Here is a 25,212-nt window from a genome sequence, read left to right on the forward strand (position 1 = left end):
GTTGTATGCTTGAGTTTGTTCAGAGGAGGCTTTGAATAAAATCCGATCTGAGTGTGAAATGCCTTACTGAGGGTAAATGGAAGCTCCTCTTGTGCCCGGCTCAGCCTTATACAGTTTAAGGTACTTTACCGTATCCATTTCAGTAAGGCCAGATTGTCCAAATTCTACCCAAATATTGATGGTACATGTGACAGGTGTAAAAGCTCCTTGGTGGACTTGACCCACATGTTCTGGTCCTGTCCCCGTCTGGCAGATTATTTGTCCACTATTTAAAACCCTTTCTGAAGCATTTGATATAAAGTTGCAGCCTAGTGCAGAAATTGCTATTTTTGGAGTACCAAACAACAATCCTTCTCTGACCAATAGACAGCTAGATGCCATTGCCTTTGCCTCCCTGTTAGCCCGCAGAAGGATTTTATTGGATTGGAAATCTATCAATCCTCCCTTAGCCTCTCTTTGGCTCGAAGATCTGAAGCTGTTCCTAAAATGAGAAAAAATGAAGTTACTATTCGAGGGTCAACCAACTCATTTTATTCCTCCTGGGACCCGATGATATCCTATTTTGAACAGCTCCAAACACTTCCTCCAGATTAGTACTCTTGGCCCCACCTTGAGATTACTGCTATATAGGCCTATAAAATCACTTAATCACCTGAAATTGTTAGGCTATTACATTTTTGCTTGAAGTAACGTTGTTGTATACTTTTGTTTTGTTTTCTGACATGTAAGTCAATTACTTTCCCTTTCTTTTTAAATGTGTTTGGAGGCATTCTGGGGGGAGGGGGAGGTCAAAGGGGGACTAAAAGGGGAGAAATGTACCATGTCTTTACATGTTATCTTTCATTCATTGTGAATACAAAATATATAATTTTAAAGGGAAGGCTTTGAAGCCAGATTTAGCGGATTTTGCTGTTTAGTTTTCCTCAACCTGTGTTTTGTTTCTCTCTCCTCTCCCTGTTAGATGGTGAGGCTGCTTCTCTCCAGAGGAGCCAACATTAATGCCTTTGACAAGAAGGATCGCCGAGCAATCCACTGGGCTGCTTACATGGGTGATGAGTTTACCACATCATTTACATTCTGACTAATGTCCTTTATACCAATGAATGAATGAATGAATGGACTGTGTGTTAGTCTCACAGCTCAGCTGTATGAGCCACGTCTAGTGTGTTATTATGTCAGAATCATGTACTAAGTAGGTTGATTAGATGTTTTCAGTTGTACTAACATGATGTAGGTGTTGCTTATGGTGCTGTGTACCACTGTAAACTAATCTCTCTCTCTCTCTCGCTCTCGCTCTCTCTACCTACCATAGGGCACATTGAGGTGGTGAAACTGCTGGCCTCTCATGGATCAGAGGTGTCCTGTAAAGACAAGAAGGCCTACACCCCTCTCCACTCTGCAGCCTCCAGTGGAATGATCAGTGTGGTCAAGTACCTCCTGGACCTTGGAGTGGATGTGAGTCAACACGCATTCAAATGTGTAGTCACTGTTCAATTACAACTCAATGAAAATACAGAGCTCTAGTGGGTTGGCGAATGATTTCCTTTCAAGTAATGAAGAGATGGAGGTTGGAGCCAGTGTTTTGGACCAGGGGGTTTTCAGAACCAAGTAATGAAGAGAGAGAGGTTGGACCAGGGGGTTTTCAGAACCAGGTAATGAAGAGAGAGAGGTTGGACCAGGGGGTTTTCAGAACCAGGTAATGAAGAGAGAGAGGTTGGACCAGGGGGTTTTCAGAACCAAGTAATGAAGAGAGAGAGGTTGGACCAGGGGGTTTTCATAACCAAGTAATGAAGAGAGAGAGGTTGGACCAGGGGGTTTTCATAACCAAGTAATGAAGAGAGAGAGGTTGGACCAGGGGGTTTTCATAACCAAGTAATGAAGAGAGAGAGGTTGGACCAGGGGGTTTTCAGAACCAAGTAATGAAGAGAGAGAGGTTGGACCAGGGGGTTTTCATAACCAAGTAATGAAGAGAGGTTGGACCAGGGGGTTTTCAGAACCAAGTAATGAAGAGAGAGAGGTTGGACCAGGGGGTTTTCATAACCAAGTAATGAAGAGAGAGAGGTTGGACCAGGGGGTTTTCAGAACCAAGTAATGAAGAGAGAGAGGTTGGACCAGGGGGTTTTCAGAACCAAGTAATGAAGAGAGAGAGGTTGGACCAGGGGGTTTTCAGAACCAAGTAATGAAGAGAGAGAGGTTGGACCAGGGGGTTTTCATAACCAGGTAATGAAGAGAGAGAGGTTGGACCAGGGGGTTTTCAGAACCAAGTAATGAAGAGAGAGAGGTTGGACCAGGGGGTTTTCAGAACCAAGTAATGAAGAGAGAGAGGTTGGACCAGGGGGTTTTCAGAACCAAGTAATGAAGAGAGAGAGGTTGGACCAGGGGGTTTTCATAACCAAGTAATGAAGAGAGAGAGGTTGGACCAGGGGGTTTTCATAACCAAGTAATGAAGAGAGAGAGGTTGGACCAGGGGGTTTTCATAACCAAGTAATGAAGAGAGAGAGGTTGGACCAGGGGGTTTTCAGAACCAAGTAATGAAGAGAGAGAGGTTGGACCAGGGGGTTTTCAGAACCAAGTAATGAAGAGAGAGAGGTTGGACCAGGGGGTTTTCAGAACCAAGTAATGAAGAGAGAGATGTTGGACCAGGGGGTTTTCAGAACCAAGTAATGAAGAGAGAGAGGTTGGACCAGGGGGTTTTCAGAACCAAGTAATGAAGAGAGAGAGGTTGGACCAGGGGGTTTTCAGAACCAAGTAATGAAGAGAGAGAGGTTGGACCAGGGGGTTTTCATAACCAGGTAATGAAGAGAGAGAGGTTGGACCAGGGGGTTTTCAGAACCAAGTAATGAAGAGAGAGAGGTTGGACCAGGGGGTTTTCAGAACCAAGTAATGAAGAGAGAGAGGTTGGACCAGGGGGTTTTCAGAACCAAGTAATGAAGAGAGAGAGGTTGGACCAGGGGGTTTTCAGAACCAAGTAATGAAGAGAGAGAGGTTGGACCAGGGGGTTTTCATAACCAAGTAATGAAGAGAGAGAGGTTGGACCAGGGGGTTTTCAGAACCAAGTAATGAAGAGAGAGAGGTTGGACCAGGGGGTTTTCAGAACCAAGTAATGAAGAGAGAGAGGTTGGACCAGGGGGTTTTCATAACCAAGTAATGAAGAGAGAGAGGTTGGACCAGGGGGTTTTCATAACCAAGTAATGAAGAGAGAGAGGTTGGACCAGGGGGTTTTCAGAACCAAGTAATGAAGAGAGAGAGGTTGGACCAGGGGGTTTTCATAACCAAGTAATGAAGAGAGAGAGGTTGGACCAGGGGGTTTTCATAACCAAGTAATGAAGAGATGGAGGTTGGAGCCAGTGTTTTGGGCCAGGGGGTTTTCAGAACCAAGTGACCTGATCAGGAATGTATTGTTTTGTTCCCCCCCCCCCCCCCCCCCTCTCTCTCTCCACTCTTTTCCCTCCCTTGCTCCCTCCAGATAAATGAGCCCAATGGGTACGGTAACACCCCCCTCCACGTGGCATGCTACAACGGGCAGGACGTGGTGGTGAATGAGCTGATCGAGTGTGGCGCCAACGTGAACCAGGTGAACGAGAAGGGTCGCCCCACTCCACTTCACGGCCGCCTCGTGCCATGGGGCGCTCTGCCTGGAGCTGCTGGTGGGCAACGGGGCCCTCGTCAACATCAAGGTGAGGAGACCGGATGACCAACACTGTGTCTGAACTAAATAACACCCTATTCCCTATGTAGTGCACTACTTTTGACCAGGGGCCCATAGAGCAAGGAGCCGTGGTGACACTGGCTGTGTCCCAAATGGCACCCTGTTCCCTTTATAAGTACACTACTTTGGTTCAAAAAGTAGTTCACTATGAAGAGAATAGGGTGCCATTTGCGACGCACACACTGACGCAGCACATGGCTTAGTATTTGGCCCTGGTCTACATTCAAATACCAATGGAATAGGCCTAACAATGCAAACTAAATGCAATCAAGCGCTCCTCCAATACGTGTTTGATTTTGCCTGTGGTCAGCAGCACAGACTGCCGTGTGAACCATCTTTGTCTTTCTATCTGCAGAGTAAAGATGGAAAGACCCCCCTCCACATGACGGCCATCCACGGACGCTTCTCCAGATCTCAAGCCATCATCCAGAATGGTGAGTCGCTGTGAATGCTCTCAACTGAATATATATGAACCAGTAGGCTCTTCAGCATTGTCTTTAGTCTTCAAACCATGATTCACTGGCACAGAGCAATGTTACTTGCAATGTGGTTGAACATGAAGCTTCATGAGGCCTCTAGGGTCAAGTGGTTGACGTGTGTGTGTGTATGTGTGTGTGTGTGTGTGTGTGTCTGTGTGTGTGTGTCTGTGTGTGTGTGTCTGTGTGTGTGTGTGTTCTGTAGGTGCTGAGATCGACTGTGAAGAAAAGAATGGAAACACACCCCTGCACATCTCTGCTCGCTACGGCCACGAGTTACTCATCAATACACTCATCACGAACGGAGCTGACACAGCCAAGTGAGAACACACACACACACAGTTTCCAGCAATAATGCAACATGCATCTGCAATTCTGTCATTGACCGAATTGCCGCTTGGAGACTATGCTCAACACATTGTGGTGTGTGGGGGGTTGATAGACAGGGCATTGCAGCATGCTGATGTGTTGATCTGCTGTGGGGTTTAATGAGGACTGTGATGTGGTGCTGTTTCCAATCTTAGCTGAATCAACTGTAAGTCACTCTGGATAAGAGTGTCTGCTTAAAGTCTAAAATGTAAAAATGTGTTGCAGGCGAGGCGTCCATGGGATGTTCCCCCTCCACCTGGCTGCTCTCAGTGGGTTCTCTGACTGCTGTCGGAAGCTCCTCTCATCAGGCTTTGATATAGACACCCCTGACGACTTTGGAAGGACCTGTTTACATGCTGCAGCAGCTGTTGGGTGAGTGGACTGGTCCAGGCTTTACACCAAGGAATATTTAGTTCATGAACTGGAAAGCCACCAGAAAGAACAAACACATATTCACACTCTTACATTTCACATTGTTTAGCAGTATAAAAAAATCGTTTAGATCATTAGTGCGGTATCATTTCTGTATAATGTGGTTCCATGCCATGGTGGTATTGACTTGCGCTCTGGTCTAAATTGTCTTTATATCTTCTTGAAAGAGAAGAGAAACCTGCAAACTGCTCTTGCTAGTATCACTTTTTATTATAGCTTTTATTAGCATTATAAAAACAGTGATACTAGCAAGAGCAGTGTACGGGTTTCTCTTTTCTTTAAGGTTCTCATTGTTACCATCCACCTGATAGCTCAGATGTGAAAGGGCCTTTCTGAACTTGATATCTTGTTACCATCCACCTGATAGCTCAGATGAACGAGAGCCTTTCTGAACTTGATATCTTGTTACCATCCACCTGATAGCTCAGATGTACGAGAGCCTTTCTGAACTTGATATCTTGTTACCATCCACCTGATAGCTCAGATGTACGAGAGCCTTTCTGAACTTGATATCTTGTTACCATCCACCTGATAGCTCAGATGAACGAGAGCCTTTCTGAACTTGATATCTTGTTACCATCCACCTGATAGCTCAGATGTACGAGAGCCTTTCTGAACTTGATATCTTGTTACCATCCACCTGATAGCTCAGATGTACGAGAGCCTTTCTGAACTTGATATCTTGTTACCATCCACCTGATAGCTCAGATGTACGAGAGCCTTTCTGAACTTGATATCTTGTTACCATCCACCTGATAGCTCAGATGTACGAGAGCCTTTCTGAACTTGATATCTTGTTACCATTCACCTGATAGCTCAGATGTACGAGGGCCTTTCTGAACTTGATATCTTGTTACCATCCACCTGATAGCTCAGATGTACGAGAGCCTTTCTGAACTTGATATCTTGTTACCAGGAACCTGGACTGTCTGAATCTGCTGCTCAACACAGGGGCAGACTTCAACAGAAAGGACAGCTTCGGAAGGTCTGTCTGTGGCATCAAATAACTTTCATATGTGATCTTTATGATAATGGGGAATATAGTATAGGGGCATATAGGAATTATTATGGGAAATATTGGGCGGCAGGTAGCCTAGCGGTTAAGAGCGTTGGGTCAGTAACCGAAAGGTTGCTGGTTCAAATCCCCTAGCTGACTAGGTGAAAAATGTGTCTATGTGCACTGCAGCAAGGCACTTAACCCTAATTGCTCCTGTAAGTCGCACTGGATAAGAGTGTCTGCTAAATGACGTAAATGTAAAATGTAAATGTTATACAGCTCCAATAAGCTGTTTCTGTTGTTGATGTTGAATGGTTTCTGTGCGTTCTTCTAGGAGTCCTCTGCATTATGCGGCAGCCAATTGTAACTACCAGTGTCTGTTTGCCTTGGTGGGGTCTGGGGCCAGTGTGAACGATCTGGATAAAAGGGGTTGCACCCCGCTCCACTACGCTGCTGCCTCCGACACAGACGGAAAGTACGTCTCACACCTCTCTTACTGTTGTGTGTGTTGTGGTGCCATGACCTTTCACATTTCACTGTAGTCTGGAGAGTATGTTGTGGTGCCATGACCTTTCACATTTCACTGTAGTCTGGAGAGTATGTTGTGGTGCCATGACCTTTCACATTTCATTGTAGTCTGGAGAGTATGTTGTGGTGCCATGACCTTTCACATTTCACTGTAGTCTGGAGAGTATGTTGTGGTGCCATGACCTTTCACATTTCACTGTAGTCTGGAGAGTATGTTGTGGTGCCATGACCTTTCACATTTCACTGTAGTCTGGAGAGTATGTTGTGGTACCATGACCTTTCACATTTCACTGTAGTCTGGAGAGTATGTTGTGGTGCCATGACCTTTCACATTTCATTGTAGTCTGGAGAGTATGTTGTGGTGCCATGACCTTTCACATTTCACTGTAGTCTGGAGAGTATGTTGTGGTGCCATGACCTTTCACATTTCACTGTAGTCTAGAGTATGTTGTTGGTCGTGTTTGAATACATACTAGTGTTAAATCTGCAGTGTGAAAGCTTGGCCACGTCTCCTTTGGGAAAGTGTCTCTGCTTGCTTATCTGTCTGTCTTGATGTTGGTATAATGATTAGTGAACTCTTGACCTCTGACCTCTAGGTGTCTGGAATATTTGCTGCGAAACGACGCTAACCCAGGGATCAGGGACAATCAGGGCTACAACGCAGTCCATTACGCGTCTGCGTACGGACACCGCCTCTGTCTGGAGCTGGTGAGTCAGAACCACAGGGGACTAGACGCCCTGCATTCACAGACCATTTTGTCTGCGTCCCAAATGAATGTAGGGCCCATAGGGCTCTGGTCAAAAGTAATGCACTATATAGGGAATAGGGTGCCATTTGGGACAGACGTTGATATTCAGTAGGTTTTAAGGTGTGGTTGCATGTTTGTCGTGGCCGCATCGTCACTCTTGATGTTCTTTTTCCAGATTGCAAGTGAAACACCTTTAGATGTGGTAAGTACCAGTTGGTTACTTTTCCTCACACTAGCTTGTTTAAGATACGAATGCAACACCCCAGTATGTCTGCAGGGGCTGGTCACTGAGATTTACAACATGAAACATGCTACTAGACTAACCTTCAAAGTAAATATGTTACAAGTCTAAACTGGCCCGTCCTTGTCTTTCCCCAGCTAATGGAAACCTCAGGGACAGACATCCTGAACGACTCTGATGTCAGAGCTCCCATCAGCCCCCTACACTTAGCTGTGAGTAAAGCCTACCTGCTCCTGTAGGGGTCTCGCCACATGACAAATGGCACCCTATTCCCTATTTAGTGCACTACTTTTGACCAGAGCCTTATGGGCCCAGATCAAAAGTACTGCACTACATGGGAAATAGGGTGCTATCTGGGATGCAGGCATGGTGTTGTTTTTCCACGAAAAGTTGATTGTCCAGACACTCACACACCATGTTCCTATCTGTTCCTGATTAGTGTAAAATACATGCATATTTTGACACGGTGATGATGAGGATGATTTCCTTATTTTGCCATTTGAGTTAATCAACCTCCAACAGAGGAGAAGTAGAGTGTTTCTAAATCTCACGCTTGGCAGGGACCTTCGATGTTGATGCTGGGCGGGAGAAAAAATGGGCACCCGATTTGAGAGACACTGGTCTACTTTAGGGGTCTAGGACTGTTTCTGTTCAGGCATACCACTGGTCTACTATAGGACATTGATTATATTAAGAGTGTATATCTGTTCAGGCGCACCACTGGTCTACTATAGGACATTGATTATATTAGGAGTGTATTTCTGTTCAGGCGTACCACTGGTCTACTATAGGACATTGATTATATTAAGAGTGTATATCTGTTCTGGCATACCACTGGTCTACTATAGGACATTGATTATATTAGGAGTGTATATCTGTTCAGGCATACCACTGGTCTACTATAGGACATTGATTATATTAGGAGTGTATATCTGTTCTGGCATACCACTGGTCTACTATAGGACATTGATTATATTAGGAGTGTATATCTGTTCAGGCATACCACTGGTCTACTATAGGACATTGATTATATTAGGAGTGTATATCTGTTCAGGCATACCACTGGACTTTGCTTCAGACTGTGTGTTTGTTTCCATTCAGGCGTACCACGGCCACCACCATGCTATGGAGGTCCTGGTTCAGTCTCTGCTGGATCTAGACGTGAGGAACAGCCAGGGGCGCACCCCTCTGGACCTGGCTGCCTTTAAAGGCCATGTGGAGTGTGTTGACGTCCTCATCAACCAGGGAGCCTCCATCCTGGTTAAAGACTTCACCCTGAAGAGGACCCCCATCCACGCTGCAGGTACGCATAGGATATCACGTAAGACCTAGAGATTCTGTAATTCAAAAGTTTTCCTTACCAAGATGGACATTTGTTTGGTCATGTTGCTAGGACGCCAATGTCCACTCTAGGGATATTATATAGCATAGTGTGAAAATGCCCACTACACACTGATCTAAGGTCATTTTTTGTCATTATTGCTGAGGATCTGGGGAGGGTAAGCTGATCCTAGATCAGTGCACAGGGGGACTTCTATCCAGAGCCAGGTACACAGCTAGCAGGTGACAGGCTTCGAGGGCCTCAGCCCCAAAATGTTTTATTATCTGCTGTGTTAACATCATGAGGATGTCATCTACCAATACCACTGTTCTAGAAATCTGTCTGTTCATGTGAAGGTAATAGTCGTCCAGCAATCAGCTCATATCCTCTCTGTTTAGCCTCCTCTAGCTACCAACGGTCAATCATCTCACATTCTTATATCCTCTCTGTTTATCCTCCTCTAGCTACCAACGGTCATTCGGAGTGTTTGCGTTTGCTGATTGGAAATGCTGACCTCCAGAGTCCAGTGGACGTTCAAGACGGGAATGGACAGTAAGTCAATTGGGTTTTGGATACAATTCCTGAAATAAAGAGATTTTGACACTAGTTCTACGTCCCAAATGGCACCCTATGCCCTACTTGGTGCACTACTTTAAACCAGAACCCTATGGGCTCGGGTCAAAAGTAGTGTACCATATAGGGAATAGGTTGCCATTTGGGACTCAGCCTGGTTATTACCAGTTTGTAATATGACCTTGTTGTCTTGTGTATCAGAACCCCTCTGATGCTGTCAGTGCTGAGCGGACACACAGACTGTGTGTACTCACTGCTCAACAAGGGAGCCAGCGTAGAAGCCAAAGACAAGTGGGGCAGAACAGCGCTACACAGAGGGGTGAGGAGGAGAGCTGGCTGTATACGCTCACACACAGAAAGAGACGGGGAGGCTCAAATATACATATTATCTTCAGAAAAGTAGTTGTCCATGGGTAGTGGTGTATTCATCCCTGTAGGGGGACCTGCCTCCAGACATCATTTGTAATAATTGATGATTCATTATTATATCATTGATTATTAGTTATTCAAATCCATTCTTGTCTCCCTGCCCTTCCTCCCAGGCGTTGACGGGTCATGAGGAGTGTGTGGAGGCCCTGCTGCAGCACAGCGCCAGCTTCCTGGTTCGGGACTGTAAGGGGCGGACCCCTGTCCACCTGGCGGCGGCATCCGGACACATCGGGGTGCTGGGGGGACTCCTACACGCCGCCCAGTCAGTGGAGACCCTCCCCGTCATCACAGACAACCAGGGCTACACGCCACTACACTGGGCCTGCTACAACGGTACGTACTGGACTAACGGAACACTAGATATTTTCTGATTTTCTCTCTTCAGCACCGTAAACATGTCCCTGAATTAGGCAGGCCATACAACTAGGGGTGTAACGATTCGATTTGTATCACGATTCGTGGTTGTCGATACGATTCAAGGACGATATTGGTTCATTTAGAACGATACGATCCGAAACGATTCAGTGACTTGAAATCGATTCAGTAACCTTTTAGCCAAAAATTCAACCAGTGTGACTGAAATAAATACCTGGATACTGGACAGTGCAGGTGAAGTTTCCTAGATTCCTGTTTCTTGTAAGGACCGCAATGGTGGCTTGATAATTTCTCGCTCGTCGGCTTCTCCTCTGTCGTCCGCCATGCTATGTTTTGTTGTCTTTGCGCCTTTGCGCTGCTGCTGGCGTGGGGCGATGACGTCACGGATAGGCAGACTGAATCGAGTAATGTTTAAAGCCTTTATCATTAAAAGTGCTAAGAAAAAACATCCATATAAAGTCTGACGTGCTTAAATCCAATGGGTTATTTCCTAGTATCGATACAATCGATTTATTACATTTTAAAACGATGTTAGAGTGATATATGTTGTCCAAAAGGCCAACTCACCGAGCACAGATCGATGTAGTTGGATCATAGGAATATAAATCGATACATCGATGTAGTAGATGGATCGTTACACCCCTACATACAACGGTACGTACTGACTAACTGGACTGTAGCTCTGTTCTCTCCTCCATGAAGTGTACACTCATTCACTCCCTCTTGTGGCTTGAAAAGCATTCGATTGGTGTGGACGGAGCCATGTGGGGGAATGAACAAGACTACAACAGAATTAGGGGTTATGACTCTCAGTGGAGGACCTTACACTGAAACAGGACTTTGTCATAGCATATGTCACCGAGGGCAACTCGTTCAGCCCCCTCCACTGTGCTGTGATCAATGACAACGAGGGGGCTGCAGAGATGCTGATTGACACTCTGGGGCCGGCCATTGTCAACGCCACTGACACCAAGAACCGGTAACTACAGCACATGACAAAGTCCTTTTCTTCTGGAGAATAATGTTGTCTTGGGAATAAAATGACCTCTGGGGTTGGATGAGGGATTGTAGATTACTTTTAATACATCTATTAGTGATTTTATATTTCTATGGTATAAACAGGGTTAATTGAACAAACTTGTTTATAACAGTCCTACATGATATCGGTGAAATAAGTTTCCTCTCTCTCCAGGACCCCCCTGCATGCGGCGGCTTTCACGGACCACGTGGAGTGTCTTCAGCTGCTGCTAGGCCACAACGCCCAGGTCAACTCCCCCGATGCCTCCGGGAAGACCTCCCTCATGATGGCTGCTGAGAACGGACAAACCAACGCTGTCGGTACGCAGCCCCCTCTCCTCCGCTTTGCCTCGCCCAGCCGGCTTAAGTTCAACATGTCTGTTTTACATTTTAATAAGTCGCTTCATTTCCTAATTGAGTTTCTTTATGTTTCTCTGTCTGTGTCAGAGCTGTTGGTGAGCAGTGCCAAAGCAGAGCTCACCCTGCAGGATGCAGTCAAGAACACTGCTCTTCATCTGGCCTGCAGTAAGGTGAGCATCCCCACATGAAGATGACGTTCATCTGAACAGTTGGCTCTCTCTGGTTGACATTTTGGTCTGACATGTTTGACTCTGGTTTTTAAAGGGGCATGAAACCAGTGCTTTGTTGATATTGGAGAAGATTACAGACAGGAACCTCATCAACTCGACTAACGCAGCCTTACAGACGTACGTATGGTTCAGCTGTATTAATTGGGCCAGAAGAATTAGAAGAAGTGCACTATATAGGGAATAGTCTGGCATTTGGGAGGTATCCTCATTTGCTGCTGGCTAATCTGACGGTACTTTCTCCTCAGGCCGTTACACGTTGCAGCCAGAAATGGTCTGACGGTGGTGGTTCAGGAGCTACTAGTGAAGGGTGCTAGCGTGCTAGCAGTCGATGACAATGGTAAGATCCATAACGCTAACACCGTTTTCTTCTGTACTTCTCTTCTCAATGTGTCCACAAATGTTTCTCTCTAGTCCACTGCTTGGTTATTGTCTTAACTTTGTATCTCCTAGCCTGCTGTTATTTCATGTTTTTCACCAAAAGTGTTATAGTAAACGGTGATGCTCCTGAAGTGACCCTCTGCTGTTCTGTTTGAACCCCTCAGGTTACACGCCTGCCTTGGCCTGCGCCCCCAACAAAGACGTGGCGGACTGCCTGGCGCTGATCCTGGCCACCATGATGCCCGTGTCCCCCTGCAACCCGGCGCCCAGCCTGTCCTTCAGTGCCATTAACCACTACACCACCAGCCCCTCCAAGAGTGTGACCTTCGACAGCCTGCCCGTGCTGCGCAGCGAGCACAGCTCCTACTGCAGCTTCAACAACATCGGCCACCGCGACCACGATGGAGGCTTCTACAAGGATGAGGAACTCAACGACTCAGACTCAGAGACATACTGAGGGGGGTGGTGGTCGCTGCCCAGGAGGGGAGCCAAGGGTAGGCGGATGGACAGTGAAGTGGGGCAGAGGCCACAAACAAATCCACACATACACACCGTGTCTTAAATCACCACAGCCAGCTTTGGGAGGGCACGAGCCGAGACAGTCCGCACAGGAGCCTTAAGAGTCCTGCAGATGGAGAGAGAGAAATGGAGGGAGGGAGGGAGAGGGGGAGGCACAACAGGCTGGCTGGCCACACTCATCCTCTCGTACCACCAGGTGTCCTTCCAGCAGATACTGGACTTCAGAGGAACTGCTGCTGCTATACCCCACCTTTACCTTTACCCACAAAGGTCCTAAACGGTAGAAACTGTCCAGCCAACAGACAGACGGACACCTTATGACGGCAATAACCTGTAGTCCAAGGGGATAGTAGCACTTCACTGAGTGAAAAACAGACATGGACCAAAAGATGCGGAAGAAGCCTTTTCAAAACCTGTTTTGACAGTAGAAATGGGATTGAGCGTTTTGGCCTGAGAAAAAACATAAGGAGTGATGTTTCATTTAAGTTTTATGAGAGTGATGGTCATGTTTATCCGCACACTAAGACAGTCAGAACGCACCTAGCCTCTTGTCTGTAATCCATGTGGGAGGAGGGGAAATCATTTATTTTTTATGAACAAACATTTTAATAATATCATTCATGTCTTAAGCTCCTGACCCTCTGTGGGAACCAAAGAATCGTAGTATTTGCTCTCATGAGTAATTTCAAAGAATTTCCATCCCCAATGGCACCCTATTCCCTTTATAGTACACTACTTTTGACCAGGGCCATAGGGTTCTGGTCAAAAGTAGTGTACTCTATAAAGAATAGGGTGCCATTTAGATTTTGCATTTGTATGTGAGCGACAGGACTTTTTACATTTGCGTTATTAAACCTACCTGTCCTTTGCCCTCTAGAAAATATTTTAGAAAGTAAATTATTAATTCATGTATTCTTTCTTGTGATATTTATGTCATCATTTTGTGCCATCTTTAGTTACTGAGGGGAGGTTAGGAGAGTAGGGGCAGCTGTATGAGCGAAAACAATGATGCACACTAAGTAATACAACGTTTGTGAAAAGCACTGATACTATTCCGAGGCATACGAGGGGGAAAACATGCCTCCCTTGGAGAGGAGAAACACTGTAAACCAATGGTAGGACAGCAGCATTTAGATTTTCTTCTGTTGAAAAAAATATATATATATTATTTGTCTTGGTCTTATAATCAATGTATTTTGACAGGTTTTGCTTGCTTAACTTCTTCAAAAAAATGAAACCACTCAAACCTTTTATGTGATTGCTTGTTCAAACCCCCGTTTTTGTCTCTTTTTTAAAATAATTTTAACTGGAAATATGTACAATACATATGCTATGTTCGTCAAATCAGGATCAGGAGGTTCACAGGTTTTTTCGTGTCCTTTTTTTCTTTAAAAGGATGAAACTAGCATGTACATATGAAATAGTGACTGAATCGAAACTCCCATGAATTCTTTCAGTATCTGAAGATTGCTGTATATTTTATGAGTAATAAAATAAAGAAATGAGTTATGTTATTTAATAATGAACTATGGGTTATCTGTTTTATGTGACAACCGCAGTATCAATTTCTAGGTGACAGTGGTGCTAATCCCAAAAGAAAGGCTACATACAACAAGGAACAAGAAGTCTATTGGCAAAGTGATGAATATTGCATGTACCTTGGCCTAACGGTGTGGGTTATGTATTTTATTTTTCATGGCGTCCTCAACATTGCAGTTTTAAGGGCAACAATAGCCTAAATTTGTTTACAACTCGCAGGATTTCCATACATGAGCTTTCAACAACACAGAGTGTTGCATCAGCACGAGATCGAAAGTGCGTCAAATCTGTACAGGTCATTGTTACGTCATCACTGATAAACGTTGAAACTGATGAAAAACCGCTGGAGCAGTTCAGTCTAAACCTCCCTAGTGCTGGAGGATTGCGTTTGTTTTCGCTCTGGATGCGCGTTCATTTTGGCAAGGAAATGTGCTGATTTTGCAAGGAGATGGAGAATAAAGAGTTCAAGGTAGGCATGTTATTTATTTTTAAATCTTCAATTATATTAATTACTGTGGATTAAATATTGTTTAACAAATGAAATAATGTGCTATTCATGCTGTAATATCAAACTAGAAAGTCTATGGCCGGGGAGTCATGAGAGTTGGCTAAAGGTACAGTAGGGTCAAATGGGGGTCAAAGGTTATGACAGCACCTTCATAATTTCGTCCAAAATGGCACCCTATTCCCTATGTAGGCTAGTGTACTACTTTTGACCAGGAGCCATAGAAGGGTTGGCTGACGTCACGAAAACGATGCCCGCGCATCGATGTCCCGAAGTCGTGTATCTTGTTATGATTCTGAACCTCAGCTAACAACAAGCTGCCATGTGGGGAATCGTAGCTCTGTGGCATGTTTCAGCTTGTTGTATGGTGTTATTGATACCATGTCTTGTTTTGAGGTGTTTTGACTGATATCATGTCTATGCAATGACTCAAATTCGCTACCTAGCTAACCAACAACAACTGTAACAATGTATTTGAGACGAGTTCATTGTTCAAATGTATTTATGTTTGCATTAAACATTTAGAGACTAAATATAGTTTACATGTTGTCAACAGTCTAAGTCAAACCCTGTCTATTTTGCCCCATAGTTGCATGCCAGTTTTGTTGCTTAACAACCAACCCCTCTATAGAGTCCCACAGTGGAGGTGTGATAATACCCAAAAAACCTAGCGGTCAAACAGGGACATGGTTCCAATCGTTTTTCCACCATTCATTTTTCCCATAGCCGATTTTAGAAACACATAAAATAAGGGCTGTATTTCGTGTAGGCTTACCCTGGCGTGACGTTTTTGTAACCATGTAAATCTCTCTCGGACAAGTTGACTTTTATCAGTATATTTACATTTTACATTTATATCATTTAGCAGACGCTCTTATCCAGAGCGACTTACAATGGTGCATTCAACAATTGGTGTATTCAACTTATGATAGCCAGTGGGACAACCACTTATTTTTCTTCTTTTTTTTTATGGGGGGGGAGGGGGGGGGTAGAAGGATTACTTCATACTATTCCAGGTATTCCTTAAAGAGGTAGGGTTTCAAGTGTCTCCGGAAGGTGGTCAGTGACTCCGCTGTCCTGGCGTCGTGGGGGAGCTTGTTCCACCATTGGGGTGCCAGAGCCTGAAGGTAAGGAGGTGCCGTTCCTCTCACAGCTCCGTAGGCAAGCACCATGGTCTTGTAGTAGATGCGAGCCTCAACTGAGCGGGGTGACATGAGAGAACTTGGGAAGGTCGAACACCAGACGGGCTGCGGCGTTCTGGATAAGTTGTAGGGGTTTAATGGCACAGGCAGGGAGCCCAGCCAACAGCGAGTTGCAGTAATCCAGACGGGAGATGACATGTGCCTGGATTAGGAACTGTGCCGCTTTCTGTGTAAGGTAGAGTCGTACTCTGCAAATGTTGTAGAGCATGAACCTGCAGGATCGGGTCACCGTTTTGATGTTAGCAGAGAATGACAGGGTGTTGTCCAGGGTCACGCCAAGGCTCTTTGCACTCTGGGAGGAGGACACAATGGAGTTGTCAACCGTGATGGCGAGATCATGGAACGGGCAGTCCTTCCCAGGGATGAAGAGCAGCTCCGTCTTGCAGAGGTTCAGCTTGAGGTGGTGATCCGACATCCACACTGATATGTCTGCCAGACATGCAGAGATGCGATTCGCCACCTGGTTATCAGAAGGGGGAAAGGAGAAAATTAATTGTGTGTCGTCTGCGTAGCAATGATAGGAGAGACCATGTGAGGATATGACAGAGCCAAGTGACTTGGTGTATAGAGAGAATAGGAGAGGGCCTAGAACTGAGCCCTGGGGGACACCAGTGGTGAGAGCACATGGTGCGGAGACAGATTCTCGCCACGCTACCTGGTAGGAGCGACCTGTCAGGTAGGACGCAATCCAAGAGTGAGCAGCGCCGGAGATGCCCAACTCGGAGAGGGTGGAGAGGAGGATCTGATGGTTCACAATATCAAAGGCAGCGGATAGGTCTAGAAGGATAAGAGCAGAGGAGAGAGAGTTAGCTTTAGCAGTGCGGAGAGCCTCCATGACACAGAGAAGAGCAGTCTCAGTTGAATGACCAGTCTTGAAACCTGACTGGTTTGGATCAAGAAGGTCATTCTGAGAGTGATAGCAGGAGAGTTGGCTAGAGACGGCACGCTCAAGAGATTTGGAGAGAAAAGAAAGAAGGGATACTTACTTGTCTGTAGTTGTTGACATCGGAGGGATCGAGTGTAGGTTTTTTGAGGAGGGGTGCAACTCTCGCTCTCTTGAAGACGGAAGGGACATGGCCAGCGGTCAAGGATGAGTTGATGTGGGAGGTGAGGTGAGGTGAGGTAAGGGAGAAGGTCTCCGGAAATGGTCTGGAGAAGAGAGGACGGGATAGGGTCAAGCAGGCAGGTTGTTGGGCGGCCGGCCGTCACAAGTCGCAAGATTTCATCTGGAGAGAGAGGGGAGAAAAAAGTCAAAGCATAGGGTAGGGCAGTGTGAGCAGGACCAGCGGTGTCATTTCACTTAATAAATGAGGATCGGATGTCGTCAACCTTCTTTTCAAAATGGTTGACGAAGTCATCCACAGAGAGGGAGGAGGGTGGGGGAGGAGGATTCAGCAGGGAGGAGAAGGTGGCAAAGAGCTTCCTAGGGTTAGAGGCATAGGCTTGAAATTTAGAGTGGTAGAAAGTGGCTTTAGCAGCGGAAACAGAGGAAGAGAATGTAGAGAGGAGGGAGTGAAAAGATGACAGGTCCGCAGGGAGTCTAGTTTTCCTCCATTTCCGCTCGGCTGCCCGGAGCCCTCTTCTGTGAGCTCGCAATGAGTCGTCAAGCCACGGAGCAGGAGGGGAGGACCGAGCCGGCCGGGAGGATAGGGGACATAGAGAGTCAAAAGATGCAGAAAGGGAGGAGAGGAGGGTTGAGGAGGCAGAATCAGGAGATCGGAGGGAGAATGATTTAGCAGAGGGAAGAGATGATAGGATGGAAGAGGAGAGAGTAGCGGGAGAGAGAGAGCGAAGGTTGTGATGGCACATTACCATCTGAGTAGGGGCAGAGTGAGTAGTGTTGGAGGAGAGCGAGAGAGAAAAGGATACAAAGTAGTGGTCGGAGACTTGGAGGGGAGTTGCAGTGAGATTAGTAGAAGAACAGCATCTAGTAAAGATGAGGTCAAGCGTATTGCCTGCCTTGTGAGTAGGGGGGGACGGTGAGAGGGTGAGGTCAAAAGAGGAAAGGAGTGGAAAGAAGGAGGCAGAGAGAAATGAGTCAAAGGCAGAGACGTAGGGAGGTTAAAGTCACCCAGAACTGTGAGGGGTGAGCCATCCTCAGGAAAGGAACTTATCAAGGCGTCAAGCTCATTGATGAACTCTCCAAGGGAACCTGGAGGGCGATAAATGACAAGGATGTTAAGCTTGAATGGGCTAGTGATGTGACAGCATGGAATTCAAATGAGGAGATAGACAGATGGGTCAGGGGAAAAAGAGAGAATGTCCACTTTGGAGAGATGAGGATTCCTGTGCCACCGCCGCGCCGACCAGATGCTCTCGGGGTATGCGAGAACACATGGTTAGACGAGGAAAGAGCAGTAGGAGTAGCAGTGTTTTCTGTGGTAATCCATGTTTCCGTCAGCGCCAAGAAGTCGAGGGACTGGAGGGTAGCATAGGCTGAGATTAACTCTGCCTTGTTGGCTGCAGAACGGCAGTTCCAGAGGCTGCCAGACCACTAGGTTTTATGGGTATTATGACTCATACTGTGGGACTCTATAGGGCTCCAGCCAAAAGAAGTGCACTATATTGGAACTAGGGTGCTATTTCGGACACAAGCATAGATATGATGCATTATTATGTGACCATAGAAATAGAATCACTAGAAAGGATAGAGCCTCTGACCTTGGCAATTTGACTGGTAAACTGAACTGCACACCTGATATGATGTTCTGGTGATTCTATTTCTCTGAATATGATGCATTATGATGTGACAATGAGAGTTGGGTTAATGGTGCTCTCAAGGCAACTGGGAACTCGAAAAAAATAACTAGGTCAAATCATGACGTCCGTGATCTTCAGGTCGGAAAGTCGGAGCTCTAGAAAGATGCCAGAGTTTCCGACTTGGAATTCCTTTTTACATTTTGTGGTGGTAATTTTATCCCCTTTTTCTCCCCAATTTTTCGTGATATCCAATTGGTAGTTACGATCTTGTTACGATCTTGTCTCATCGCTGCAACTCCCCAGCGGGCTCGGGAGAGGTGAAGGTTGAGTCAGGCGTCCTCCAAAACATGACCCGCCAAGCCGCGCTGCTTCCGTCTTGGAATTCCGAGTTGGATGACTGTTCAAAACGATTTTTCCCAGTCGGAGCTTGTTTTTTTTTCCTATTTCCCAGTTGTCTTGAACGCACTGAAGTCGGAAGTCAGAGATTTCCCAGTTGTTTTGAACACGGCAAAAGGCGACACAGTAGGTGACATCTAAACATGACTTTGTGCTGTCTTTCAGAGGTCAGAGGTCAATGGAAATGACCTCACCCTCATAGACCTGGATGACCCCATCAATGAAGCTGATGTTATGAAGGAAGTCAGGTAAGTGATTTACACTAATGACACATTTGTGACTGGTTACAGGATCACATAGGCCTACAGATACAGATTCAGTAGTAGGTCAAAGGTCACCGCCTATGGAGAGGTAGGCCCAGAGCCATGTATTTAGAGAGTTGGGACATTGAGATATAAACTCAGCAAAAAAAGAAACGTCCTCTCACTGTCAACTGCGTTTATTTTCAGCAAACTTAACGTGTAAATAACGCATCTCCCGAGTGGCGCAGTGTTCTAAGGCACTGCATCGCAGTGCTAGCTGTGCCACTAGAGATCCTGGTTCGAATCCAGGCTCTGTCGTAGCCGGCCGCGACCGGGAGACCCATGGGGCGGCGCACAATTGGCACAGCGTCGTCCAGGGTAGGGGAGGGAATGGCCGGCAGGGATGTAGCTCAGTTGGTAGAGCATGGCGTTTGCAACGCCAGGGTTGTGGGTTCGATACCCACGGGGGGGCAGTATGAAAAAAATATATATATATATATAAAAAAAGAATAAAAATAAAATAAACAAATAAAAGAATGTATGCACTCACTAACTGTAAGTCGCTCTGGATAAGAGCGTCTGCTAAATGGTAAAAATGTAATGTAAATATTTGTATGAACATAACAAGATTCAACAACTGAGACATAAACTGAGATGTTACCCCCTCGTCCACCAAGGCACCTGCAAGTTCCCAGACATTTCTGGGGGGAATGGCTAAATCCTAGCCCTCACCCTCCGATCCAACAGATCCAGGCTCTTCATGGCAGAACACTGACATTCCTGTCTTGCAGGAAATCACGCACAGAACGAGCAGTATGGCTGGTGGCATTGTCATGCTGGAGGGTCATGTCAGGATGAGCCTGCAGGAAGGGTACCACATGAGGGAGGAGGATGTCTTCCCTGTAACGCACAGCGTTGAAATTTCCTGCAATGACAACAAGCGTAGTCCGATGATGCTGTGACACACCGCCCAAGACCATGACGGACCATCCACCTCCAAATCGATCCCGCTCCAGAGTACAGGCCTTGGTGTATCGCTCATTCCTTCGACGATAAACACGAATCCGACCATCACCCCTGGTGAGACAAAACCGCGACTCGTCAGTGAAGAGCACTTTTTTGCCAGTCCTGTCTGGTCGAGCGACGGTGTGTTTGTGCCCATAGGCGACGGTGTTGCCGGTGATGTCTGGTGAGGACTTGCCTTACAACAGGCCTACAAGCCCTCAGTCCAGCCTCTCTCAGCCTATTACGGACAGTCTGAGCACTGATGGAGGGATTGTGCGTTCCTGGTGTAACTCGGGCAGTTGTTGTTTCCATCCTGTACCTGTCCCGCAGGATGTTCCGATCCTGTGCCGATGTTGTTACACGTGGTCTGCCACTGCGAGGATGATCAGCTGTCCGTCCTGTCTCCCTGTAGCTCTGTCTTAGGCGTCTCACAGTACGGACATTGCAATTTATTGCCCTGGCCACATCTGCAGTCCTCATGCCTCCTTGCAGCATGCCTAAGGCACGTTCACGCAGATGAGCAGGGACCCTGGGCATTTTTCTTTTGGTGTTTTTCAGAGTCAGTAGAAAGGCCTCTTTAGGGTCCTAAGTTTTCATAACTACCGTCTGTAAGCTGTTAGTGTCTTAATGACCGTTGCACAGGTGCATGTTCATTAAGTGTTTATGGTTCATTGAACAACATTTTACATTTTAGTCATTTAGCAGACACTCTTATCCAGAGCGACTTACAGTTAGTGAGTGCATACATTTTCATACTGGCCCCCCGTGGGAAACAAACCCACAACCCTGGCGTTGCAAGCGCCATGCTCTACCAACTGAGCTACAGGGGACTAGCATGGGAAACAGTGTTTAAACCCTTTACAATGAAGATCTGTGAAGATATTTGGATTTTTACGAATTATCTTTGAAAGATCCTGAAAAAGGGACGTTTTCTTTTTTTGCTGAGTTTATGTATACATTACATGACACAGTAGATATCCATATGACAGCTGGCTCCCCATGGGCAATGTTGACATTTTAAACAATGCTATGTAACTGAACATCTATAATTAGAATTTACTTATAATGAAAGGATAAATGAAAGGCTCCAAGGCGCTAACATGGAGTCCTTTTAAAAGTTGGCAGAATTCTCTAAATATTTGGCTCTGGATAGGCCGAGTCATCTCAAGAGTATTGGAGCCATAGAATTTGAGTGATTATATTCTAATTCTAGAATGATTCATTCTAATTCTGTGATTCTAATTCTATAATTACACATCCTCACACTCACATTATAGCAGTGACCTAAGAGATATTCCTTTTCTCTATCTAGATCCCATAAAGATCACAGTGAGGCTGAGAGACTGACCAAGTTGGACGAGGCTGTTCTAGACACAGATACCCCAACTCAGTCACAGGAGGTTGAAGAAGAGAGTGAGTTGGACGAGGCTGTTGCCATCCCATCTCAGTCGCAGGAGGTTGAAGGAGAGAGTGAGTTGGACGAGGCTGTTGCCATCCCATCTGAGTCGCAGGAGGTTGAAGGAGAGAGTGAGATGGACGAGGCTGTTGCCATCCCATCTCAGTCGCAGGAGGTTGAAGGAGAGAGTGAGTTGGACGAGGCTGTTGCCATCCCATCTCAGTCGCAGGAGGTTGAAGGAGAGAGTGAGTTGGACGAGGCTGTTGCCATCCCATCTCAGTCGCAGGAGGTTGAGGGAGAGAGTGAGTTGGACGAGGCTGTTGCCATCCCATCTCGGTCGCAGGAGGTTGAAGGAGAGAGTGAGTTGGACGAGGCTGTTGCCATCCCATCTCGGTCGCAGGAGGTTGAAGGAGAGAGTGATTTGGACGAGGCTGTTGCCATCCCATCTCAGTCGCAGGAGGTTGAAGGAGAGAGTGAGTTGGACGAGGCTGTTGCCATCCCATCTCAGTCGCAGGAGGTTGAAGGAGAGAGTGAGTTGGACGAGGCTGTTGCCATCCCATCTCAGTCGCAGGAGGTTGAAGGAGAGAGTGAGTTGGACGAGGCTGTTGCCATCCCATCTCAGTCGCAGGAGGTTGAAGGAGAGAGTGATTTGGACGAGGCTGTTGCCATCCCATCTCAGTCACAGGAGGTTGAAGGAGAGAGTGAGTTGGACGAGGCTGTTGCCATCCCATCTCAGTCACAGGAGGTATGATGTATTTTTCTATTACATGGATGACATTTCATTGAGATATTTTGTGTTTTAATGACGCAAAATTGAATTCCAGCCTAACTCTGCTTTCTGTTGTCGCCATCAGGCTGCAGTGGTGACCTTCACTACCGTGACCCACAAGGATGAAACTTCCCAGACCAGTCTCACCCTCAGCAGGGGAAAGAGAAGCTACCCAGACCTACACACCTTTGTGCAGGACATGAAGGACGAGTAAGTTGCTCTTTGGCTTCCCCATGCATCCCCTAGATATGTTCCCTATCTCAATTGCATACTCCTCGTGTCCTCTCTTCTCAAAACCCATTGGATGAGAAAGCCAGAGGTCCCGCCCTTCTGACCTTCTCATCCAATGGGTTTTGAGAAGGAGGTGAGGAGATTGAGAGTCTCCCATAGTCTCGGGCCAATACAAAGGACTCAACGGACCAAATAACCAATCAGGGATGTCTGGGTGTGGCCTAGTTCCATAGAGGTCCATCCTTAACGTAGTCTAAGATAATAGAGGTAATGTCCATCCATAACGTAATCAAAGATAATAGAGGTAATGTCCATCCATAACGTAATCTAAAATAATAGAGGTAATGTCCATCCATAACGTAATCTAAAATAATAGAGGTAATGTCCATCCATAACGTAGTCTAAGATAATAGAGGTAATGTCCATCCATAACGTAATCTAAGATAATAGAGGTAATGTCCATCCATAACGTAATCTAAAATAATAGAGGTAATGTCCATCCATAACGTAATCTAAAATAATAGAGGTAATGTCCATCCATAACGTAATCTAAAATAATAGAGGTAATGTCCATCCATAACGTAATCTAAAATAATAGAGGTCATGTCCATCCATAACGTAGTCTAAGATAATAGAGGTAATGTCATGTAGTTCATTGTGTACTTGCATTTATTTACTTTTCAGCCATTGGAATCTGCTGAGTGAGAATATGCGTGCCGGGGTGAGTTATAGTCACCTCTAAAGTAGTTAATGTTGGTAAAATGGACCAAACATTCATTTGTGGAAATCCTGCAGGACCTTTAATCCTGAACCACTGCTTTAATTGACTAGCTTGAGTAAATGGTTCTAAGTTTTATATCAGTGCAGCCCCTTTAACAAACTAACTCTGGATGGTCTTTTAACATTGCAGATGAGCAGACATGAGTTTAGTGCCAAGTGCATGGATATTGTAGCATGGGTGATGGAGTCTACATCCACTGTGGTTGTTCCCGCCCTTGACCTCACCATGCAGATAGAGCTCTCTGATTCGCCAAGCTCTTCTGGATCAGGAAGTAATGAGGCAGGAGAGGTGACCTCTCTTGGCCGCAGCGTCAGATTCAGCTGTAGTGGAGGACCCAGCAGGTGCACCAGCGCCAGAACCGCCTGCAGCACACGCACTCCCACGCCTTTCCCCTCCTCTCACAGGTACCTAGCCCTATCCCCTCCTCTCACAGGTACCTACCCCTCTCCCCTCCTCTCACAGGTACCTAGCCCTATCCATGCCTCTCACAGGTACCTACCCCTCTCCCCTCCTCTCACAGGTACCTAGCCCTATCCATGCCTCTCACAGGTACCTACCCCTATCCCCTCCTCTCACAGGTACCTAGCCCTATCCATGCCTCTCACAGGTACCTAGCCCTATCCCCTCCTCTCACAGGTACCTAGCCCTATCCTCTCCTCTCACAGGTACCTAGCCCTATCCCCTCCTCTCACAGATACCTAGCTCTATCCCCTCCTCTTTTTGCAGGTCTTTCCTGTTATAGGTACAAATATCCATTCCAGATCCACTTAGTGAGAAATACTACTTAGATACTACACAACCACTCTAAAAAGTTTACTCTAAATGTTAATGTTTGGACTGAGTGTGGTTTGAGATGGTTCACAATGCTTCCTTTGAATAACAATAACAAGGTTGAGTTTGTGTCCCAAATTCTTGGATCATATTTTTTTATTTTGTTACCATGTATTATTAATTTCTATTGTGCATTCTGCAGGTGTTTGACCTCTTTGCTGAGTGAGGACAATGAGCGATATGTCTCCTCACCTGAGGGTGGCGATAGAGAGATGAGACACAGACCACACTCAGCACCACTGAGATCTGTGTTTGGCATTTCTGAGGACTCTGTCTTCGACATGGTCCAGAGCGGCCAGTCGCAGGGCGACATCGTACCGCCGCCCAAACGGAGTAGACAGGAGAAATACAGACCTAGCAAAATGTCAACGGACGGCAAGTTTATGATGGGTATTGTCGAGTTGGTTATAAACCTTCTCAACTCCAGATGGGCTGAGCTAATGCGAAGTGTCAGTCAGGGAACTCTAGTTCTGCTGACTGGAAGTATCTCAGCAAGTCAACAGTTTGCCCAAGAGATGCTAAGCATGGCGACTTCTAAGATGTATTCCCATGCCATAGAGCATATTGCGCTCGGCCACAAGTCTCCCCTTGAGTTAGAGACGGAGCTTGAGGCCATCTTGGGTCCTCTGGCTGGACAGGTCATAGTCATCATCATAGATAGCATCATCAAGGCTAAAACCAACGGAGGAAATGAGGGGAGAGCGACCAGCCCCTTGACCTATTTTCTAACTGCCATTTCGGCAGAAATACAAAGCCTAGTGGTTCACAGATCGGCTAGCAGACCATCCACCAGACTGTCCAACAACGACCCACTGCTGAACATTTCCAAGTCGAAGGTCTTAAGATCAGTTCTGCTCAAAATGGCAGAGCTCTTTGGCCAAGGTCCAAGTGAAACCTGTCTAGTTCCACTAG

The 25,212-nt window shown here is 46.2% G+C and overlaps 1 pseudogene across 1 annotated transcript; it reads left to right on the plus strand.

Moving 5' to 3' along the window:
* The first annotated feature begins 961 nt into the window (after positions 1-961).
* Positions 962-12,771, plus strand: LOC311125881 (serine/threonine-protein phosphatase 6 regulatory ankyrin repeat subunit A-like; annotated as a pseudogene). Its single transcript has 21 exons — positions 962-1,049; positions 1,313-1,455; positions 3,467-3,677; positions 4,065-4,143; positions 4,391-4,505; positions 4,780-4,926; positions 5,903-5,971; positions 6,318-6,458; positions 7,108-7,219; positions 7,436-7,462; positions 7,639-7,713; positions 8,603-8,804; positions 9,287-9,374; positions 9,597-9,714; positions 9,938-10,157; positions 11,013-11,178; positions 11,392-11,537; positions 11,664-11,746; positions 11,841-11,923; positions 12,052-12,143; positions 12,349-12,771. The product of its transcript is annotated as a serine/threonine-protein phosphatase 6 regulatory ankyrin repeat subunit A-like (transcript).
* Positions 12,772-25,212: the final 12,441 nt, after the last annotated feature.

Source organism: Coregonus lavaretus (assembly GCF_964263955.1).
Source record: "Coregonus lavaretus genome assembly, contig: HAP1_SCAFFOLD_636, whole genome shotgun sequence".
Lineage (NCBI taxonomy): Eukaryota > Metazoa > Chordata > Actinopteri > Salmoniformes > Salmonidae > Coregonus > Coregonus lavaretus.